This window comes from Schistocerca serialis, chromosome 9 (genome assembly GCF_023864345.2).
Source record: "Schistocerca serialis cubense isolate TAMUIC-IGC-003099 chromosome 9, iqSchSeri2.2, whole genome shotgun sequence".
Classification (NCBI taxonomy): domain Eukaryota; kingdom Metazoa; phylum Arthropoda; class Insecta; order Orthoptera; family Acrididae; genus Schistocerca; species Schistocerca serialis.
The window spans coordinates 333,249,029-333,257,486 of record NC_064646.1 but is presented as its reverse complement, the minus strand read 5'-3'; the positions used below and the strand labels follow the sequence as shown (position 1 = coordinate 333,257,486).

Genomic DNA, 8,458 nt, shown 5'->3' with positions numbered 1-8,458 from the left:
TGCAGATTTTCCATCTCTGGTGTTCCCTCTGTGCTTTCCAATACAACAAGTCGTTAAAATATAACCACACACCCCGGGTGTTAACTGTTTCGTCCCCATTATTAAGGTTTTATATAATTCGTAGAGTAACATTTTTCTTTCCTTTATGTAATACGGTAACCTACTAATTAGGACTCGTATTGAATGACTTTCAACTAATTTAGCACGGTTTAAATGCCATTCAAAATAATTCCTATAACCTCCCCACCGTTTAGAATAAGGAGGAGGGTCTATTAACTCTAAAGTTAAGTGTTGTTGTTTTCGTCTTGACCAATAATTTTGTTTAAACTGCTTAACAAAATCATCCCAGTCCCTCAATTCATTTCTATGCAGTACTGCCCATTCCGCAGCTTCTGCTTCTAAATGTCCTATTACAAACTGAATGCGTTTTTCATTACTCCATTTAGGAGATAATGATGTTTCAAAAGCTTTTATAAAGATTATAGGGTGCAGTTCGCCTCCTGGTTTGAATACAGCAAATCGACTTGCTACACTTGAATTTGTTGTTATGTCATCCAGACATTCTGCGAGAGAAATAGTCGGATTTTGTTTAGATTGCAGAGACGGAGTTGCATCGGATTGGCTTGCCGTGATTGCCTTATTCATATTGTTGTCGTCCGTGCTAGCAAATTCGATGCGACCGTTGTCTCTGATTATGTTATTACCTCTGCTACCTGAAATGTTCTCGTTATTATCTAATTCCGATAATCGTTTAGTAATTTCCTGTATCCGCATTTCTGTATTGGATACGCGATTAGCTAATATCGATTCTTCACTGTGTTCACGATGTGAACACTCTGTACCTTCGTCAATATTATTATCTTTGGCAGTCTCAAGATTACTGCATATTTCAGTAATTAAAAATTTCATGTTTTCGATTTCGGTATGGTCCTTTTCTACTTGATGAGTTAATGTCTCTAATTCTACATTATCTATTGAAGAAATCTCTACAGGTTTGGTAGAGACCTCTTTAATAGATTTCAATAATTCTCTGCGAACAGTTTCTGTTTGCATAGAAAATTCATCTCGTAACTTATCGTTATTTTTCTGTATTTCATTTACAGCTAAGATATTGACACTATCTAGTCTCTCGGTTAAGTCAGTGATATCGTTTCGCATGCGAGCTTTTTCCTCGCGCGATTCCTGGATATGTTCTTCTAACCTTTTACAATTATCAGCAATCTTATTACTAAGTCCTACTAATTTTTCCTGCATTTCAACTTTAGAAGACTCTATTTTGTCACTTAATTCTCGACTGGTTTCATTAAGATGTTCCTGTAACCTGTCTGTCGATTTTGTTAGCTCCCCTTTAAGTTCCTCTTTTAATCTAGCAGTAGATTCTTCGTTAGACTGTTTTAATCTAGCAGTAGATTCTTCGTTAGACTGTTTTAATTCCTGTTTTAGTTCCTCTTTTAATCTAGCAGTAGATTCCTCGTTAGACTGTTTTAATTCCTGTTTTAGTTCCTCTTTTAATCTAGCAGTAGATTCCTCGTTAGACTGTTTTAATTTAGCGATCGCCCTAAAAAGGGCTCTCATGCTCCTATCGGACATAGATCGCTCTTCGTCTGACATTTCACTTCCCGACATTATTGTAAGATATTAACTATTTACACACGCAGACTTGTAATCAACAATCCTGTAAAAGCACACTCCCTATATACAACACTTCACTTCCAACTTGAAACAAACTCACCGGACACTAATATTGTAATTTGTAGTTCTCGATGATCAGTGTGCTGCTATGGGCTGCAGATGTAACAGCCGTCGATGCAGCCGCTGAGATGCTGCGACCCCGCTTCCGCAACCGGCAGGACGCTGAGTCGAACACCGGAAACGTCGCTAGCTGCAACCACGCCCGGCACCGCCGTAGACAGGCGAAGCCCTCAGCAACACCTCTAATACCAGCCGGAGGAACGCCCCGCAGCTGACGTACTGGGCCTATTAGTTTAGGGAGAAAAAAGGTTGTCGGGGTTTGCAGCGTTCAGCTGCTGCCCAACAGATGCGCCTTCTCGTGGAACAACTGCGTGACCGTACTGCTTGGCTGCGGCTCCGTCAGATGCCCACACCCACGAAGTCGCCGCTGGCTGGTGAAGGCTCCACGAAAACTCGCGTTGACTTCCGAAGGACTCTTGATGTTTTGTTTCGTACCTGTGTGCCTTAGTTGCACACAAGTCCTGTTTCTAAGGTCGCCACGGTGCGGTGTAACGACGCGTTTAGGTTTTCGTTTGATATATGTATGACCATGTGCAGACTTCGTCACCTACGTCAGTTACAACCCACTTTCAAAAATGATTCATATTCTTTTAAATTGTCATAGGATGGTTCTTGAACGAAACTGTAAAACATCAGTTGAGTCGTGTGCAGAGAATTACATCACTTGGGCCAATTGGTTTTTGTAACTTTTCCGAATTTAAATTTCGTTTGTTTCTCCTCAGAAAATTATATCGACACACGTTATCTTGATCTAATCGATATCAGAATCACACATTAAATAAACATTTTAGATTCAAAGTTTCGGCCAACGCTGTCTGAATCAATAATCTTGTCAAATATATTATTAATCCGTTCACATAACTCTTCATAAATAAATCTTCAAGACACGTGTTTCACCTTTAGTAACATACACTATTTTATTAGCTTCCTACACATACAGATGTGAACTTGAGCGTTGACAGACAGTGACTAACATTTCAATAAGATTGAGATCTATATAATCTCATTGTTGTACAAAAAGAGTATAAAACTTCATTTTTCAATTTTTAGAAACACGACGCAACAACTCGGTTCCAGGATCTTCTGTTGCTCCTTGGCTGTCGACCCGCGACGTATAGCGGCCAGCAATTTCCTCTCTGGTCGCGGCAACGAAGATGCTGTCCCCGTTCGTTGCGCCGATCTCTCCGTACATGAAACACATAAAAAAAATACAAACTTTTAGATAATTCACATTTATTACAAATAATAAGAAAACACATAAACAAAACTAAATTAAACTTATAGTCACCTGCAAACTGGGCTGACTTGGTGGATGGGTGACGTTTAATTTCGTCCCACTACAAAAGCAGGTATTTTTAGGTAGGAACCGTTTTGGTGCATCATGTCGATCTTAGTAGAAAGACAGCCTGAGAAGCAAAGGCGAACATTTATAGCCCCAGCAGTTTACCTTGCTTCTAATGATGTCTCCCCAGTACGATTATGATGTAGATGTTCACTCTGACTGATCGTTGTGGAAGGCCCTGCTGGTGTAGTTTAGATTCCGAGTCAGTCGGGTGTGGCTGATATGAATCGAATATCCACGGAGGATTAACGATCGAGGGCTGGCACACCGACTGCTTTGGGTTTTAGATGGTTTCAAACAGTCCTTTAGTCAAATCCTCAAATGGTAGCCGACCGAATTCCTAGTCACAGGAAACGAGGCAAAGAATTCATAATGCGATAACACTCGGAACGCAGGGTACACCGTTCACACAGAGATGGCGCACACGATTTCTCTGCATTAGCGTACTTTGCCAGTCGTGGTGTCAGGGAGAGCATTCGGAGGCCAAATTAAAAATAAGTAAATTATTCCAAATCCCGAGGACGGGAACCTTGTGCCAGAAGCGATAAATGTAAGAAGAACGGGAATAATAAATCATCTACAAATTAGCAGGGGCAACGGCCTTGCCGCAGTGGATACACCGGTTCCCGTGAGATCACCGAAGTTAAGCGCTGTCGGGCGTGACCGGCACTTGGATGGGTGACCATCCAGCCGACATGCGCTGTTGCCATTTTTCGGGGTGCACTCAGCCTCGAGATGCCAATTGAGGAGCTACTCGACCGAATAGTAGCGCCTCCGGTGAAAGAATACCATCATAACGACCGGGAGAGCGGTGTGCTGACCACACACCCCTCCTATCCACAGCCTCAACTGAGGATGACACGGCGGTCGGATGGTCCCGATGGGCCACTTGTGGCCTGAAGACGGAGTGCTTTTACAAATTAGCAGTATGTTCTCTTAGGAGAGGCGTATCTGTGAAAGGAAAACAGGTGGATCCGAATCTCACTTTGCGACACTGTTACAGGTTCACTCAGACTATTCCTATAGTTTTATTTCTTTTTTTCACTTTTCATCTCATGCATGCACACAGTCATCTGATGATTAATAGCTATGAACAAATTAGCTTCTGTCTGCAAAGATGGATTTTAAGTTCGTTATTGCATAATCAGTTTTGGGGCTAACAGCCACATCTTTAGAAATAACTCGTGATATTTTAGATCCCGCATTCACAACACCACGCATAAGAGACACCTCTCCAGCTGGCAGTAGACTTATTTTGTATGTCGTTTTGTGGACCTATTGCTGACAAGTGATGAGATCCAGCTGCATCCGAAAAAATAATACCTAACGTCGATTAGATGTGCATTTCAATGATGATGGAGTTGGCATTCCCGAAATCGATCATGCAATAAAAAAGTTGTAATCCATCGCTGCATTCGAAAGCTAATTTACTTGTAACTGGAAACACTCCTAGAATGTAGCCCTCCACTCCCGCTTATTCTGTATCTGTAGATGTTAGATTAGATGACGAATGGAACGAGGAGAGTAGTGCAGCTGCTGGAACCAGACCATCGTTCTGACGGCAGATCAACCTGCTGGCCAACAGTGGCCTGCGGTTCGCGCTGCCGGCACGCTCGCTGGACAAGATCAGCCAGTTCCAGTTCCCGACGCCCCCGCCACCCTTGCCAGGCCGTCAGCCCACTCAGACGCAGCTGTACACCGAGGTCGTCTACCACCCCTTGGGACAGAAACCTGCTCCACACACCCAGCAGCTGCACAACGTCAGGGGCGCCACGCGGCCCTTCAGCGTCATGCTGGACGTCTACCCTCTCACCGCGGAGGGGCAGGTACTGTGCAGCCGGCGATCACCTGCTCGTAGCACAACAAAGTTGAAAGTCATAAAGAAACGTATCGAAGACAGTAAGGCTATAACTACTCGTACTAAATCCTTCTTGTTCTTATTCTTCTTCTTCTATTCATGTATTAGGCGAAAATACGTACTGCGGTACCCATATCTCATCCTCCCCTTCTAGGGGAGTCCATCACTCTCCATTCTTTCTAGGTGTTCGTTCCATTTCCTTCTATACTCTAAAAAATTTCATCAATACAGATAATATCCGCTTCTCTAATATCATGATTCCTTTGTCTTCTTCTGAAAAACTCGTGTCAGGAACTTCGTCAGTCAAATTTGAACATCCAGCTGAAGGAGGTGTTGATGTTTCTTTACTATGAGCTTCCCTTATAACCTGGATACACAGACGGCAGTCACGCCTTCTTTGTTTCTCGGATAGCGCTCAATGAAATCTGAGACATTGCGCGTCCGCAATATCATCTCTTCGTGGGTCGCTGCCTCAGGAGTGCTAGCCGCAGAGATACTCAGTCCGCTTCATATAGTAGCGAAACGAGCCACGCCCGAGAAAGTGTAACGGGAAAAATGATGAAAATTTATCTTTGTAAGGGAAACTGAATTTGTATTATGGTTCTGATAACTTTACTGCGAAAGAGAAAGATTTTTTTATTACTTTGACGAAGACTTCATAATAGGGAAATAATTCATTTTCTTTGCCTTAACTGTTCGCGAGCTACTGCCTGCGCATCATTATAATAATTTACTATTCACACGAAACTTTTCCGCTTTTCTTAATTAGGTAACATTAACGACAATTCAGGAAAGATTGACTCAATTAATGCATTTTTTTAATCTACGATGATAATATATATTTTGTACCAATTCCTTGAATATGACACTGTTGTACAAACAACTTTGAACTGTTTTTAGAGTATGTAATTTCTTCGAGACTCTCGATCAAAATGAAGAATGCTTTTGTAAAGTGACTTTTCTAAATTTCCAATAGAGGTTTTAAAGGAATCAGCATTAACATAATTTACCACATCACCATCCATTTCAAAATCATTGTCATTTCTTAGATAAGGTTTCACAATTGCAGTTTAAAATGCAGACACAGTACATGCACTCGTTGTACACAGAGACCCCTTGCAGTTAATTTGCTGCCATTTTTAGCAGCTTTCTATAGCAGCAGCAACAGATTTCAGAGAGCAGTTGCCGGAACGTTACGCAATGCAACAGGTAAGCCAAAAGAGAAAAAGAAAAGAAATTACATTTCAGATTTTAAAGGACTTCCTTTCAAACGACCAGAAATAAGTTAAGGTTTTATCAAATTCCATGTCAGACATGTAAAGAAGTACAAAAGGTGGTGTTACTAGTTTTAAAAGTAACGTAGGTAGAATCCGGATTTCTTTTTAGGCGATATCAGTACCCTTCCTTGCAATTCACGCAGTCAGATTAACTTGTTACCAACAAAAACAGCTTCCCAGGCAGCCTTTCAGACAAACCAAGTAAAGCAGTGGCCAGTGCAACATGAATAAATAGAAACTATCAGCGAAAATAACACATTTTTTAATGAAACTTTCACAGCTTATATCTTCAGGTTTAGTGTCTAATAGTTCTTAAACTGGGTGACTAGATACTGAAAGATTGCGGGGCCGGATATCGATCAAAACACTGTGTTTCAGTATGTGTTTGAACCAGGGTTCACCATTCAGCGATGTAAAGATTTGCTAAGAATGACACGTGGTTCGCATTCTCACTCTAATTAATGAAAAATGTGAAGTAAGCCACATGAGTACTAAAATAATGTGCTAAATTTGGGTCACAAAATAAAAAACACAAATCTAAAGGTTGTAAATTCAACTAAATATCTATCTATTACAGTTATGAATAAATTGGAACGATCAAATTAGTAATTTTGGTGGGAAAGCAAACCAAAGATTGCGATTTATTCGTAGAGTTCTTAGAAAATGCAACAGGTCTACCAAAGAGACGGCTTGTACTAAGGTGTCCGTCCTCTTCTGGAGTACTGCTGTGTGATGTGGCATCCGCATGTGATAGGACTGACAGAGGACACCGAATAAATCGCAAAACAGGGGAGAGAGTACTACGGATATGATACGCGAACTGGGGTGGCAGTCACTAAAACAGAGACGTTTATCGTTGTGGCAGTGACTTCTCATGAAAGTTCAATTAGAAACTTTGTCCTAAGAGTGTGAAAGTATTTTTTTGAGACTCATCAACATAGGGAGGAATGATTATCGTAATAAAAGAAGCGAAATGAGATTTCGAACGGAGAGACTTAGGTGTTCGTCTTTCTCGAGCGCTGTTCGTGACTGGAAAGGAGCACAGGTAGCTCTAAGGTGGTTCGATTAGCCATCTGTCAGGGAATTAATTCAGTATTCCGGAGTAATCATGTAGCTATAGATCCCCTACAACTAGTAGGACTAATGGGTGCGATAGGGGCACAGAATTTGCAGACGTGGCATCCAATTAAAAGATCTGCAACGGGGCGTTCGCTCACAGGGAAATATTATTATCTGCAGGCTTCTACATTGTGATAACTAACGTCACCCGTTTTCTGGCCGCATCAGTAGCAGAGCAATGTAGGTGTACAAAATTTAGTCTACAATGTTTCCTAAAAAACACAATGTTTTAATTTAATAGTTAACTTTCTAATTGTTAATGTTGATGGAAATATTCAAAGAGGCAGTTATCTAAAGGCAGGTGCACTAAAATTAGTTCTATTTCTATGTGATGGCAACCTCTGGAAACCCATCTTGGCTAGAAATTATTTTATAACGATTCTGGTAAAATTACTTTATGGTAAATGTAACATCACTACACCAACACTATTAAGAAATGAGATGGCAAAGGTTGTAGGAATTTCATTTAAGATTGGGAAAAATAGTGATTATAATTAGTTAAAGGTTTTTTAAATATTTTGTGGTAGAAACACCAGTGCTACTGAAATTAGGACATGTTTATAAAGTTCATCTGCGCTAGTAACAGATGAAAGCAAACTTTCTGCGTTCTTAGGGCAAATAAAGACTTCTTGATGGAAATTACCGTTAACTGACATTAAGTGCTTTTCTCTTTCTTCTGAATTCATATAGCTGTTTTCCGTAAAATGTGCTCAGGTTGTGCTATCGTTAATTGCAACTTTTATGAATTTAAAAAATTTGAGCAAAACTGCGAAATACTTAATGTCATAGTATGTTATTTTATAGCGAATATTAGGAGGCCTCATAATGCGCACGTAATATTTTCTCTTCTAGCGGCTACAATTCCGTTCCATGAACTTTAGCATTCTTTCAAGAATAGTCTACGTGACGAAACAACATCAAGTAAGGAGTGCTGATACGTTCGTGAGGGGCTGGGTATAAAGATCAGTAATACCGCTGGTTATAAGCTTTTCTTCTCTGCTAGATTCATATTTAACCTACGAATATTACACATTAAAAAGAATCCAACCCATCGTAGATTCTTTATAGTAGGAGGCTGACAAAAGTGTTACCATTCCTGCCAACAGTATT

General features: G+C 40.6%; 1 pseudogene; it reads left to right on the top strand.

Moving 5' to 3' along the window:
* The first annotated feature begins 3,686 nt into the window (after positions 1–3,686).
* LOC126420283 (5S ribosomal RNA) lies at positions 3,687–3,803 on the top strand (annotated as a pseudogene).
* Positions 3,804–8,458: the final 4,655 nt, after the last annotated feature.